Source organism: Centrocercus urophasianus, unplaced genomic scaffold, assembly GCF_019232065.1.
Source record: "Centrocercus urophasianus isolate 14NV4802_14NV808 unplaced genomic scaffold, USGS_Curo_1.0 seq_22, whole genome shotgun sequence".
NCBI classification, from domain to species: Eukaryota; Metazoa; Chordata; class Aves; order Galliformes; family Phasianidae; genus Centrocercus; species Centrocercus urophasianus.
In genome coordinates this window covers 3615923-3630869 of record NW_024884778.1, presented here as the reverse complement: position 1 = coordinate 3630869, position 14947 = coordinate 3615923, and the positions used below count along the sequence as shown (strand labels likewise).

Sequence of the window (14947 nt, the reverse complement as noted above, 5' to 3'; positions counted from 1 at the left end):
GCTCAACACGTACCCTCTACAGTCAGTCCATTGCTAGGCAACTTCCATCTCCTGATAGAATTATGGCAGAGGGCTGGCCATATATCAGGGTTAAGATGAACATAAGCACCAGTGTTGGCCAACTGCTCCTTTCCAGTGGGACTGTTCAACGCTTGTTCATTTCATATTATTATTTGGCAATATTTTCTAAGCACCTAGAGAGTCTAATGCATTTAGAAGATATTTTAAAGCTATTATGTGACATGAAAATTTTAAGATAACTGGAAGTAAGTGAATTTTATGGTGAATAGCACGAATCTTTTCCTTTGTTCAAGTCAGCGTTTGGAGGGAGTTAACAATCCTTCTTTTTGCTTTTATTTTTTAATACAGGAGCTATCCAGAGGGCACACGGCTCAAATGCCTTGTCTTTACATAGGATGCCAGTTGGCCAGAGCTCCATATCTCCATAATTCAACCCGTGGGGTTAAGGGGATGCTTCCAGACACCCTGGTCCTTCTGTTTGCTACCACTGAGACCAGACACCAAGTTCTATTACAAGCAGTGCCATGGGGCTATCACAATACCATGTTTTCAGCCTCTAATGGTGACTTGAGAGATTTGGACTCCAGATATTATTTACCGTGATTGGAAATGTATCAAGTATATGCACAGGCTGCCTAAAATAACGGCACGTGCCTTGTATGTAACCCCAAGTTTCCTATGCATACTTCATAGGAATAAAGAAATAATTAATTAGCTAACCACCGCAATTAAAATCAATTGATTCACATGCTACAGAGCAGTGAGAAATTCTTGCACCACTGGGTAAGACTGGAATTGCTCCCTGCTTGGGGACCTTGGTTGTATCAGCAAGATTGGTAATTCAGACATGAAGGAATTGGTAAGAATCTTTCTCTTGCATGCACGCTTTGAGCTGCCATATGGGTTTATTCAACTGTTTACTACACCAGTCGGTAAAATCTGAACAGCTATTATAATCTTTGCTAAATGACATGGTAATTATGCTACCTCTGGAAAAAAAAAGAAAGAAAGAAAGAAAAAATGGAAACTTAAAAAAATCACAATTCACTGATGTGTGAATTTCTCTGTTTCTGTAATCTCTGAAATGTAATGCACTTCCTAACACGCAGAGGGATATTAAAACTATAACAGAAACACAAATTTATTTGAAGAAAAGAAAAAACAAAACAATTTATGCTCCCATTTTCTATGGATTTAATTACCTAGATCTCCTAGTTTGTAACAAATTCTCACACAGATCTTGCAATTCTCTTGCATGATCAGATTTCTCTTTCCCCACTCTCTTTGTCTTGTCCAAGTTGGCTGTTGGAGGATTTCTCCCTTTGTCCCCCCATGACGAAGGCAGCCAAGCTTTGCAGCACACGCCATGCTGAGCAGGGCTGGCTCTGCTGTGTACCAGTGACACCATTTTGTCACTGGGATGTAAGTGCAGCAAACAGTGGAGCTAATTACTCGTTGGCAATGGCTCCTCTGAGAGCAAAGCCTCTGACACATGATGGAGTGGAGGCCTCTCCATATTCATATTTAATCATTACATGAATTGCACACACAAGCATGTTTAGACCCTGTCTGTCTGTATGGCTCCAGCTCCGGGCAGCGGTTTTGCATCGCTGAACTCCAGTTACACCACTGAACCCTCAGAGCTCACAACTTCACCGCGGCCTTGAGGGGATGGTGGGAAGAAAGCAAGCCAGGCAGCCTACTTTCTTATTGATAGTATTTGGTATCATGGATATTTCAATACAATTAACGTGTTTATTCGGGAGGTACAAAATAGTGGTGACTTGTTTATGAAGACAGACAGTGCAAAAAAGGAAACCCAAATCCCCACCATATCTAAAAGAAAAAAGGGGTGAGGGAGAGAGAGATTGTAAGAAAGAGTGAGAGTTACTCCGAACTTGGGATTGGTGACTCACCAGTTTTACTTGCAGGCATCACACATATCCACTCATGACTCAGGGCAAATATGGGAAAGGATCGAAACCCTTATCATGGCAAATGTCTGGAAGCTGGAATCACTCAGAAAAAAATGTTCTCAGGAGACTGAAAGACAAAAACGTTTTAAAACTTCACTTAGTTAGAATCATATCAAAGCCCACCGTTTTCCTTTGAAAATAAAAGGAAGTTACAAGTGCTGAAGGTGTGGGGAGCATTACAGGAACATTTCTATACATCAAACATCGCTCTAGCAGACAGCAGAATTTATTTTGCTTTAAATGAAACTGAAACTTACAGTATTAAGAAAGGTTTTTAAATATGCTCTTATTTCAGATTTTGCAATTTGCTCCTCCGACAGGCGAGTTTTTGTTCATTCTAAACACCAAAACGTGTCAGCTGCCAAACCCGTATTCTGCTCAAAAATGGTGCCCTGTTTCACAAAATTCAGACACTTTAACCTACTTTGCATTATCGAAGTGCAACAGCCTGAGTTTCTGAAATATTTACTCTCAGCCTGCACTCACTGCATCCTGATAAAACCTTAACAAAATGTTGAATCTCTTGTTAGCAATAATCTTCCCTCTGAGATAAGGATAAACACATACAAAAACTATTTGATGTTCAGGGTGAAAAGGCAAAATTTGCAAACATCAGTTAAGAAATACCAATTAGTATGTTTTTTCCCCAGCTATTAGTAACACAGATTGAGTTTAAGCCTAGCTCAGAGGAAGCTGCTTGCGGTACAAATTAAACACCCATTTTACTAACAAGGGTTTTAAAAGAGAGGTATATTTTCTCCATTTACAAAACATCCACGTTGAGTATGAACTGATATTGAGAAACAGGAGCAGAGGGCCTGAGGCACACGAGCACTGCACCCATGGAATCAGGTGGGATTTAAGCAGCAGCTCCAGTGCCTGCTGCCCTGATGGATGCACGGGCACGTGGGACAGCCTCTGTGCTATAACCTCCAGAGGAGAAAACAAGCTTTGCAACGGAAGAAGGGTCCTGAGGGACTGGGGTAGGAAAAAATACGAAGGCTGAAATCCCAAGGGTTGCCTTTGCCTTCCATTCCCTGGTGCTGTCCCTGCAGACGATCCCCAGCAGAGTGGCCGCTCTCAGCTCTCCACGTGAACCAGCACTTAGGCAGCGCCAAGGACCCAACCTGTGGCAGACAACCACCACAGCAGCCTTCCTCAGGAACATCTGCAAGTGACATCTGCAAGTCTCAGCAACAACCGCACCGAATTTCAGAAGGGAAAAAGGTGGAGGTTTTTTTGTGTTAGGTTTGTTGGTTTTTTTTTTCCCTTTTTTTAAATACGCTTCTCTGGCCTCGGGGCTTTTCCCATTCTTAGCTGAATGCAATACAATGGCTCAAAGATGATCACAACAGTTCAGAAACCTAAATATAGGGATTACGCGACCCTATTATAAAACTGTGCTGCACAACAAAAATAGATCCAAGAGGGCCTTTCAAACACCAGATCTGCTGAACGCAACTTCTTCCTCAGAGGCTCGGAAATACCTGCAAACCAGAGTGACCTGCATCCTGCATCAGCCTTACTTTATTCATGAGGAGCTAACACTTTAGAGGAGCAACCAAACAGTGCCAGAACACACATCCGAGGCTGGGTTTGTTATTGCAGATGAGCATAGGGCAGAGCACAGCTGCACCTACACACACAGCCTGTGCCCATCACAGCTGCTGAGCAGCCTGTACCATCACACATCTGGAGGTGTGCAAGGGAAGGAGCCCAGCGAGGCCTGTGGGCACGGAGGCTGCTGTGGCTCCTCCATGGAGCACGGCCCGGAGAGCTGGGACACGGCATGCTGCCTGCGGGGAGAGGAACGCCAGGGAGATGGGTTCTGATAAACTGAAGCCTTTAATGATCTGCCCACGCAGTCAAGTTCGATCTGGCATTGACAAATTGAGGCTTTTAATGATGTGCCCACACATTTGAATTGGATGCTCCTCTCCCGCACGTTTCACAAAAATAGCCTGCTGGGTTAAAGACAGCAGCTCTAATCAACCTGTAGAGATGAGCAAAGCCAAACTGCTCTTGGACCAACTTCTCCCACAGAAGATTCTCTGATAAGTCCTCAAATACAGATTGTCCCCTGCGCTGTCTCACTCCCATATACTTTCTCTGAGGGCTACAGCTAAGTAAGGGCTGATGAGACACAGCAGCTTCAGCGTAGCTGGAGTACAAAGTCAATCAAACCTTGAAACATGAACCTGCGTTTCATTAATCCCAGCAATCACATCGTTTTTATTATCACTGTATTAATCAGAATAGGAAACCTATTAGTCTGCCCCTAACAAAAATTAATCTTCTCAATATTGAACAGATTGAAAGACAAGTTCTAATATCTCACTACTTACATCTCCACAGCAAAGGCACACGGGTCTGATGGCCTGGAGAACCACTACGACCGCATCCCACCAGCACGAGGCTGGTCCTCTCCCAGCAGGACCAAGCTGGTGGGGAACACCACACAACCAAGGCGGTGGGAACACAAACACGTGGCTGGGAGCCTGAGAAGCGGCGTGCTGATGGAACAGACTCACAGATACACACACCTTGGGGCTCTGCTCTGCAGGATACATTTCAAAGCCCCATCAAAGGTAGAACTTCAATGCACCACTCACATTTGGATGTTTATTGACTGCAATGAAACTATAAATACTGTTTTCACTAACGATTTCTTAAAGCCATGTTGCACAAAAGAAAACAGGTTCAACTCGTACATCAGCGCCTAAGAGACCGCTCCAAAACAGACAACTGTACGAAAAGTTGTGCCCATGTATACATATACACAAAACTGTTTTTAAGTGACTGTTTTGAATTAGAATAAATCTGTGTTCCACCAATTAAGCTTTGAATGCACGGCTGATACCATTCTCTATCTGAAACAAGCAACACAATAAATGCAAAAAATCAAATATTTTAGAGAAAATACTTGGAGAGTTGAGACATTAATTTTGCCATATACAATCTGTTCCACAGGGATTTAAACAAGCGTTATTGCCACCCTGGGTACATTGGAATAGAGACGAAACCACCATCCTTTCCTATTTACATATTAAAAAAATACATGCCTTCTTGATACAGACTACAATACAGTCTGTCTAGAGAATGCAAAGCCATGAACTCAGTGCATCCTTGCGAGCAGTGCTGCACTCCAACTGGTTGCAAGTGGAGATAAAACACAAGTGCAGACAAAATGCTCGCTTGCTCGTCCTTGGAGTCCTGCAAGCACCCAGGGAGAGGGGCTGGAGCAGCCACAGCTCCCCAGGGCCCCACCTCGGGATGGGGCTGTTTACCAAACACCGTCACCACAGCAAAAGGAGAGCAGGGAGAGCAGCCTGCAGAGCTGTGCATCTCAGGGCGTGGGCATCAGGGGATGAGAAACAAAGAAATATTTAGAACAGCAAACAAGCAATCACAAACAGCAACAAAAACAAACAGCTCAACCCAAACAAACAAACAAACTATATATATGTGTATACACATACACATATATATAGGTATATTTATCAACCTTGTTCTTATTTGAATCTCACGTGCATTTGATTTTAGTTTGAGAAGCTCTGCAATTTCCTAAAATTTTTCAACACGGATGTATCTCCAACATAACTTTAAAAAACAAAGAAAAAAAAAAAAAAAAAAAAAAAAAACACCAAACCAACATTAATTGCCATCAGAAACACATGCCAAAAGCATCCTTAATAGGACCACAAAGGCTGCATACAGGAGGAACTCGCTGAGAGGAAAGGTAACATTTGTTCTCCCTTTCAGCTGGGATCCACCTCAACTTTTTGATGTCGGCAGGAGCTTTTATTTGCAAATAGAGCAGAGCTGCTTGGGATGGAGGGCTCCTCCAGAGCATGCCATGTGGCCTGCACAGATGTTCCTTTTATTCCCGTGTCCCACAAGGCTCCGTGGCTCGCTGGTGTTAAACAGATTACGCAAGTAGAACACTTGATTTTGCATGTCCCCTTTTTTCCAACAGTTGTCTAATTTACTCAACTCATTCTGCTCCCCCTTCCCTCCACACACGCTAAGGCAAGCACAAAAAAAAAAGGAGGCAGAAGCAAGAAAGTTTCTCCTCCACAATCAGAATTTGCAGAAACGCTCAGCGCCCGCAAACAAAGTAGGAACGCAAAAGAACAAAGCTCTTATTTCGACGGTAAAATAACGAGCTTTGGCGCCAGGATCTTCCAAAAAGCCTTCACCATAGCCCAGTAACACCAGTCGCTACAAGTATCATAATCTCTCACCCTTATTTAGGTGCCCAAATGAGAATTGAACTTTTTCCAAAAAATACCTAACACCAATTATTGGTGCTAAGCATTGAAAATCCTTGAAAATCTGGCCTTCAACTCCGGCACAAAGCAGGGGCTTAATTTCCCGGCTGTCAGGCATCCCAATCAACAACTGAAGTCAATGGGATCTACACAGTACCTTATTAAAAAAAAAAAAAAAAAAAGCCTAAGAGGCCCATTAAGCAACAGCAGCTCCAGCAAGGCAACCTCACTGCGCAGAGACAGCAGCTACACGCGGCTTTGTGCATCAGCCACTTCGCTCTCACACTTAATTTGATTAATCATTTTGGTATTATCCCCAATTAGAAAAGTGTCTAAGTGGAAAAATAATCAAAAAAAACTGCTTAAGATTAAGACAAAGAAGAAAGCAGCAGCTACTGAATGTGCAACTACTTAGGATTTCTGGCATTTGCGAAGGATACAAAATTAAAGCAAAAAAACTGCGGGCAAAATGCAAAGACATCAGTGTTTCATACAGACTGCAGATTTTGAAATTTTTTTAATAAACTCAAACTGAATTCCAGATGTTGAAAGTTGGGAAGTAAAAAGAGCCTTAGCTGTAAAAACACAGAAAGGTGAGACCAAAAATTCTGCTGAAACCTAACGATTCAAACACCCTGGAGTGAGGCACTCGCACCCTCTCCCAGTGCTTCCCCCCTCACCCATGCCAGAGCAGGTAGCAGCACAGGGGCTGCACAGGCTCCCATCACAAGGCACAGGCTGGAGCAAGCTGCTGGGAACTGCACAGGGAGGAATGCAAGTCCCAGCACCACTGACCATAGGGCAGCCGTGAGCGGAGCTCACTTGGAGGCTGGCACATCACAGCAAGCATCCTCCTCCTCCCCGCAGGGCTGAGCGTGCACCTGAAGCTTCAGGCCAGCGAGGGGCTGATACCTCACTCATTTAAATCCTGAGCAGTTGCAGCACAACGCAAGTTCCCACAGGCTGATTCTCACCTCATCTCCCCCTTTTCCTTTCCTGCAGCACAGCAGAGCAGCCCCAAACCAGTCCAGCTCATCCCTGACGCAGCTCAGCAGTGTGTGAGCATCCAGGACGTACTCCAGCATCCAAACACAACCCAAATCGGACCAGCACAACTGGTTCTTGCCCTTAATGTACGGATTCAATCACCACCATCAACACTCAGGGCTTTTGAAAGCAGAATTCAGGGCAACATTTGGAGATCACTGGTTTCCCCCATGTTTGTTTACATCGCACCGCTCTACAGGCAGGCACATGAAGTCACACTGTCCTGTGCTGCCCCACCAGCTGCACTGCAGGAATACACCGGATGGTTTGAGCCTCAAATCCAAGAACAGTGGCAAATGTTTTGAATTTGATAAGAGGAAGAATATTCATCAGCGTACTTCACTGGGAGTGCAGTCAGAACTCGCAAACTTAGTCACAGAAATATGACTGGACTTGTCTGCTACCACAAAACAAAGTACCGTCTAGTGGTTAAAATCAGAGGACATGATTCAGGAATGCAACCCTTTTCAAAGAAGAACTGAAGCACATGATTAAGTGCTGCTGAAGTCAATAGGCTGATTCAGAGACCAACTTTTGGAGCAATGGATAATACTCCCCACATTGCCATATGGCTCTCGGTCAAACTTCCTAGAAGCATTTGCTAATGCTGGGTTCCACCACAGCCTTTGGGAGGCCTGCTTTTCTTTCTGTTTCTTTTTTTTTTTTTTTTCCCCTGTCTTTCTTAAACAGACTTCTGGGATGATTTTCACCCACTCTGAAGATTCTCCAGGCTGAGAGAACACCCAGCTGTGATTACTCCAGGGCAGCACAAACTCATGCAATAATTAATATTCTCAAATGAAAGGTTATCCGGGCATGCAAATTTATCATCATCCAAACGTGTGGGGTTTTTTTTGCAGTGTCGCTTGGGAGGTGCTCAGTGAGCAGTGCACAGAACTGAACTCCATCCAGCCTCCAGCCGAGGGATCTGCAAACAAGCCCCGTGACTCTGCTGAACTCCCAGACATGCTGCCTTTGCAACGTGGAAGTCTTGCTCACCCATCATCTCACCCCCATTGCTATGGTAAAATCATTTGTGGCAGGCTGTCTGCCTCTTCCCCTTCCAGCAGGGCCACCAGCGCCATGCCGTATCCCCACACTTCTCTTTATCTCCTGGGAACGCCGCCCAGCAGCCCCGCTGCTCGCAGGCAGGGCTCAGTCCTGCCAAGGCAAACAGGAGCCAAACCAAACCTTTCAGCCAGGCAAACGTCTGCCATCAGCACGCATGCTGACATGTGTGGCAAGGCAGCTACAATTTTTATTTGTGTTTATGCAATGGCGAATAGAAAGGAGAGAGCGCTGGCAGAGCCACCTGACCGAGAGCCGTGCTCATTTTGTAACTCCTAAATTGCAAAGGGGCAGAAGTTATTTTCTCGATGTTTTGTCACAGAAAAGCAGAAGTAAGACGAAAGCCCAAAGAATTCTTTGCTTTCTCAAAGCTTAACAGTAGAGATAAAGTGCAACATCATTTTTACGCAGTTTGAAAACACCCTGCTACTTCCAACAATGAAATCAATGTAGTCCCAGCCAAAATCAGCCCTCCCAGCCATCTTGTCTGTAAGGAAATGGGGAAAGAAGAGGCGATACTTTTCCTGGCTACTAAAGAGCTTCTCCTTATTCAATATCTAAATTAAATCAAATTGAGTATACTAAATAAGCCCATAAGACACAGCACATGATGCAAGAGTCTTAAAATTCTTATCTACTGAGCACTCCAGCTTAAAGGCTGATGTTTTATGTTCCCCTGCAGAGCACGGGGATCCTGCTGGCTTGGCCAGACTATGAAAATAAGCTTCAAATGACCAAATGCAACTGCAACTTAAAAAGTAGGAACCAAACCAGACACAACAAACCACAAGCAGCCGGCCAACCTGCCGTAACTCCTGGGCGCTCCACGCACTGCCGACAAGGCGTCCTCCATCACAAGCCCACACACCACAAATCCCAAAAGGTTTCCCCCCTCCACACAACTGGCCGTGCTCTCACAAAGGCAGAGAGCAGCTGGGAGCGCACCGACGGAGACGTGGATCTATGGCACTGTGTGAATTTATGGCATTCCAGAGGGATGGATTCCTCACATTCATTTTAAAATGCAGAGCCCAGATTCACAGCCCTGACTGGATGCTTCACCTGCAGGTCCTGGCTACGGGACCATGTGGCCCTGCTGCTCACAGAGCCCATCCATACACTGCTACCAGCTGGAGGAGACTTGGGGTTATGGTCTGTTGGGTTGGACACTGGCAGCTCTCCAGTTATCCAATTCCACCATGTGTGACCTAGGCTAAGAAATCTGTTCCCATGCCCACATGTGCTTCTCCACGACCTGGAGAAATGCTGGGCAAAGCACAGGACAGGCAGAGCCCTTGTTGTGTTGCAGAGCCCAGAAATACCAGCTAACTACACACCCTGTGCAAATAAAAACCCAAGCTCCAGATGAAAGCTAGCAACTCCCTTCCAACTTTGGTATGTTTCTCTCCTGGACTGTCATTACTTGTGAAACATCACGTTATGAGCGCTGTTAAAGGGACATTTACCGCAAAGAAGAGTTAAGCAACTCAAATGTTAAAATGAGAGTAAAACTGTTGTCTGTAACAGCGACAGAAATTAACACTGGGAGTGAATTCAGAATGTCTGTGTTCTTAGGCTTTTATTGGAAGACCAAGGCTTTTCACAAAACTCATGCTACTAAATAATATCATTTACTTCAGTATTCAGCTCTCCCACATCCATCACTTTAGCTTCTGTTGTTCAGCTTACCTGCCCTACAGTTAGCATACCTGCCCACAGAAACAAACCACACGCTTTCCCTAAAAGAAAACTTCTGTAAGTATCACCCCATCAACCAAATATATTTGGAGGTCAAGTTTCATCTCTCTTCCTTTTTTTTTTTTTTTTTTTTTGGCTCATTACTTTTCAATGCGTGTTACAAAGCAGTTTCAAAAATAGAATGTATTTCTTTGGATGCAGCAATGCAAAAATCCTATTTCCTCTGGACCAGACTTCACAGCCAGTGAAGAAAAAAGGGAGAGAAACAGTTGCTTGGAGCTGCAGAGCAACGACAGGGCTGGAGCCGTGATGGCAGCACTGGGACATCCTCAAAACCACCATGCTTTCAAATAGCTCAGAGCAAAGCACTGCCTCCAGTGCAGCCAATCCGCAGGTCATTGCAACCCTGTGGACATGCTACTATTTGCAAAGGAAAAACAAGGCAAATTTTCAGCCATGTGGGTTTTTTTTTTCCCCTACAGTCGACAGGAACTGGGTGTGTTGCTCTCCAGGAGCACTTGGAAAAGCCAAGTTAATATCGCTGCGGGTAAGGGGGGAAGCCTGGCCTTGGCCAACATCCTTTGGCACGAAGGGATTTCCTGACATCAGCAGAGAAAGAGTCAGACCACATTCTGAGAAGCTCCTTAGAGAGGTAGCAACAAGTAACATTAAAATAATAGTGACTTCTTCACAGCAATAAAGGGCAAAGGAGAACAGAAAGAAGGAAGATAAATAAAAAGACATCATCCCACAGTAGTAACTACAAACAAAAATTTCAAAGCTCAAACCAATATTTATTTTTTTAAAACTAAAACAGTTTCATCCAATGCCATTATTACAAGCCCACCCAGAGCAGCAAGAAGCCATTTTTACCACTTTAATCTTACACAATACTGATATGTGAACATAAAGGATCAAGACAAAATTCAAGATATGTGGGCCGGCAATCTGAATGCCAAGTTTTACCCATGTGAGTTCAGTTATAAATGCTTGGAAAATGTGATTCCTTAACTTAGAAATAGCAGCTGTAGCATTCAAAGGTACTCCAGTAATTACTGGAATGCTTGCTGAAAAACTAGACAGAAGCTAACATCTTACTTACATTAAATACACATTCCCTGAAAATTGAAAGAGCCACAGGAAAAAAAGAAAAAAATAAGGGGGAAAAAAAAAAAGAAATAATACAGAAAATAATCAGGCGAGCAGATGCTTCACCCCCCCCTCAAAAAACAAGAGAAAGAAAGATAAGAGGGGACCAGATGCTCATTGCTGGTACTCCACGCAAGCTGCAACGATGCGCTCACCAAAGGTGCTCCACGCTGCCAGCCTCCCCCAAGCCAGCGATGCTCAGTGCTTCTAAACAGCCAAAGGGAGCTGGATGTTCACCTCTACATCTGTAAGTGGTAATTTCATCCCAGATACTGGCAATAACACGCTGCTTTAAAATCACAGAAATGCTGCCTAGTCATCGGAGACAACAGTAAAACAAGCAGCAACGCCAAGAGTAGTTGTCTACTACTGCCTGAGGGACTCACGGCTTTAGCAACCAGGCTGGCATAAGGATTATATTATCGAGGAGCGCCCTATACTGCTTTATTAAGTGCCAGTGAAATGTCTACTGCATGCTGCGCCTGAGAAAGGCTGTAAGAAATGCCAACCACAACCAAGCAAACTCCAAATGAAGCCACCTGACCAGTCCAGATGTATTATTAGCTGCTGTCCCCTGCCAACAGAACTGCTTTGGAAATAACGGCAATAGCAAACAGAGGCAGGTATGAGAATCTCGCTGCGCTGAATATAAAACCTCAGGATACGCCGGTAGGAGAAGGAAGTCCACACCCAGGCTCTGGAAGGAGGCACATGAAGAAAAGTTATCTGCAAAATGTGCATCACACTCTCCTGGCTCTCTTCACACCTCCCCCTTCGCATCCCCACTCCCATGCACCTTCGCGTCTATTCCCACACTTCTCTCGCTACCCACATCCTGAACATATTTATGTTGTAAATATCCATTTGGAGGCATTTTGTATGCTTGTGGCACAGAGAAGGATGCTGCTCTGAGTTTTATAAGGCAGACGTCTCACCATGACCGCTTTCCCCTTTTCCAAACTGCACGGGAGGGGAAAAAATTACTTGGCCCTCGATCTTATCTTCTATCCACTCAGGAACCAGATTATTGCCTAATAAAACTTCACTGCAAAGCTATTAAAAATTAAAAGGATATTTCCCTTTCTGCATAATGATTTGTCAAAAGCCAGACCTAAATCAGGATTTATGAGATTAGTGGTACCTTTTTTTTATTATTATTATTTTGGAAAATCAGGCCGAATTTTCAGCTTTTTTGGCAGTCCTCCTCACTCCTGATAGACACAAAACTTCTCCTTCACCCCCTGTATCTTACTTCTTCACCCAGATGAAATAATAGGTGAAAATCAGCTGAGCCAGCAGAAATGTTCCCACCGTCCTTCAAGACAACGCTTACCAGAGTCCAAGTGGTTGGTATGATTCAGAACTAGTGGTAGAAAAAGGACAAACCAGATTACAGCAACACAGAGGACTCTATCCAAAACCTGCATCCAAAGAGACTCCTGCTAACATATGGTGGAAATGTGACTTTCTGCAAATATCCTCTGCAGAAGCCAATTCCTCTCCTCCACCCAAGCCGCATCCAATAGCTCCAGTAGAACGAGCTGTTACTTACACTTATTAGTCAGGATAGGCATCAGCCACGATATAAATTTTAATCTATCTAGCTAATGAGGAATCTGCCATCTAGATAATGTGGTCAGACCCCACACAGAAATTAAAATCCACCTATTCAGACTCCTTGCTAACTGACATACTGCCTATCACAGAGCATGGTGACTGCTATCCGAGGCATCATGTCCTGCTCTCTTCCTGAGGGACGGCACCGACTGCTCTGCTCCAACACTACGGAGATGAGCACCCGAAAACAGAATCATGCTGGAAAACAGAACTCGGAAAGAACGCTAATGCGTTCAATCCAACTTCATTCCAAATATAAAATGCACTTAAAGGTCACAATTTGCATAACTCTTTCTCATGTTTTTTGTTACGTGTTGTTTTTTGGTTTTTTTGTGTTTTTTGTTTTTTTTCTAAATCGCTCAATCCTGAAAGGTGCTGAGCAATTCTGAGAACTGCTGAGCCCCTCTATTTCTTGTTTAAGGTTTTAACTACTCTCAGGATGGTTTGCTACTTGGCAGGAACAGCTCTGCAAGGCACTGCAGGACTATGCTAGAAGGTACACAGCATTTCTAAAGAAAATTTAAAAACAGAAAAGTAATTAGTCATACAGCACCGAGAGTACGTGGTACCATCGTCACAAGCTGACATTATGGGACTGACATGGGAGTTTCACTTTCTGATGATGAGCCCTTGGTCGTGCATTTCAGCACAGCAGCAAGAAGTAACCACTTGTAACAGGAAGAGCGCAGAAGGCCACGGTGCAAAGTGCCCCGATGACAGATTTCATTTAAAAACTGACACAACTTTCATCCAGCAAGGCTACTACATCGATCCCCTAAAATGCCATCACCAAACCCACATCCAGGCCAATGAAAAGTGTCGTATTTTCCCTGAACAAATTGTTACTGGAAGACCAGCAGATACACGGAGCGTCCTCTTCAACAAGAGATTCTGAAACATTGCACTCCTGCTTTGTGCACAAAACTAATTATAACAGCCAATCTGTGATGCTGCTTCATCTGCTGGGGAAAAGATGAAATGCCTGAATTGATATCAAGGCTAAAGAAGGACTGAGGAACACATCCAATGATGCTAAAGAAGCGGTGTTCTGCCTTCTCCCGCAGTACAAAATGGAACTCCAGAGACAGCTGAAAACTGTGAATACAAGTCTGCAGTCCCCCCAGCTTGTAGGAACGTGTTTGCAAAGATCAATGCGCTAGGTGTCGGGTTCAGAGCCTGAGCGTGCCTCTACCACCATTAGCACCAGACTGATGATTGACACAAACCACACACCACCTACAAAGGCACTGCACAAACCTGAGCGTGTGGGAAACACAGGCTTTCCAAAAACCCTCTGCAACAACTTAGATGTTTTCCCACATTTCAATTAAAAAAAAAAAAAAAAAAAAGAAAGGAAAATAGAGATAGATCAAGGCTGCAGTATCAGTGTTCAACAAGAGCTTTCATTTCCGTGGCATCTGCTCGCATTCCTTATAAAAGTGAAGGAATATTGTGTTTATCCTGGACTCAGTACAAGAACTTTCCACCAACAGCTCTGCTACAGGCAGGGGACTCACAGCACTGGGCTTGCTAAGAAGCAATGCGTATTGCACTAAAGGTTCTGCACACGCAGGTGTTCAATATGTACTTATTTTTTCCTCTCATAATAGAAGGGGGAGTAAAGAGAATACCATCTTCTTGGGAAAACTGAATCTACCCCAAAGAAGGCCCTGAAAACCTCAAAGCGAAGTTCACGAAGCCCTCTGGACTTCCCACCACACTGTGTGTTAGTCACGGGGTCTTTACCAGAAATGCCCCCATCTGACTAATTGCTCAGACAGAACGATGATACGCTCCTTTCCTCACCGCCAACCTTAAAATACGCCTCTGTGAGAACTCCTGCGTTTCAGCACGTTTTCTCCCTGCCTCACCAGCCTCCATCTCCAGCCAAAGCTCCTCACACCTCGGCCACTCACCTGCGGTCCCTGCAGGCCCCCGAGGAACACATCCCTCAATCCAGGGAAGCGACACGCAATGGCAATCCCTCTGCCTGCCACACAATCTCCCGCACTGGCATCTTCCAGAGAGGACGAGGAGATCTGAGGAGACACACCGTGCGGGGCGAGCAGGCTGAGGCGGAGCGCTGGAGAAGGCCAAGGC

The 14947-nt window shown here is 44.6% G+C and overlaps 1 protein-coding gene across 6 annotated transcripts in view; it reads right to left on the bottom strand.

The window, feature by feature from the left end:
• Positions 1 to 14947, bottom strand: part of FOXP1 (forkhead box P1) — a 334704-nt gene that overhangs the window by 297438 nt on the left and 22319 nt on the right. For all 6 annotated transcript variants that reach the window (XM_042823158.1, XM_042823146.1, XM_042823149.1 and 3 more), the window contains exon 2: positions 1938 to 2064. The gene's annotated coding sequence lies outside the window, so the exon portion shown is untranslated. The remainder of the gene's footprint in view (positions 1 to 1937; positions 2065 to 14947) is intronic.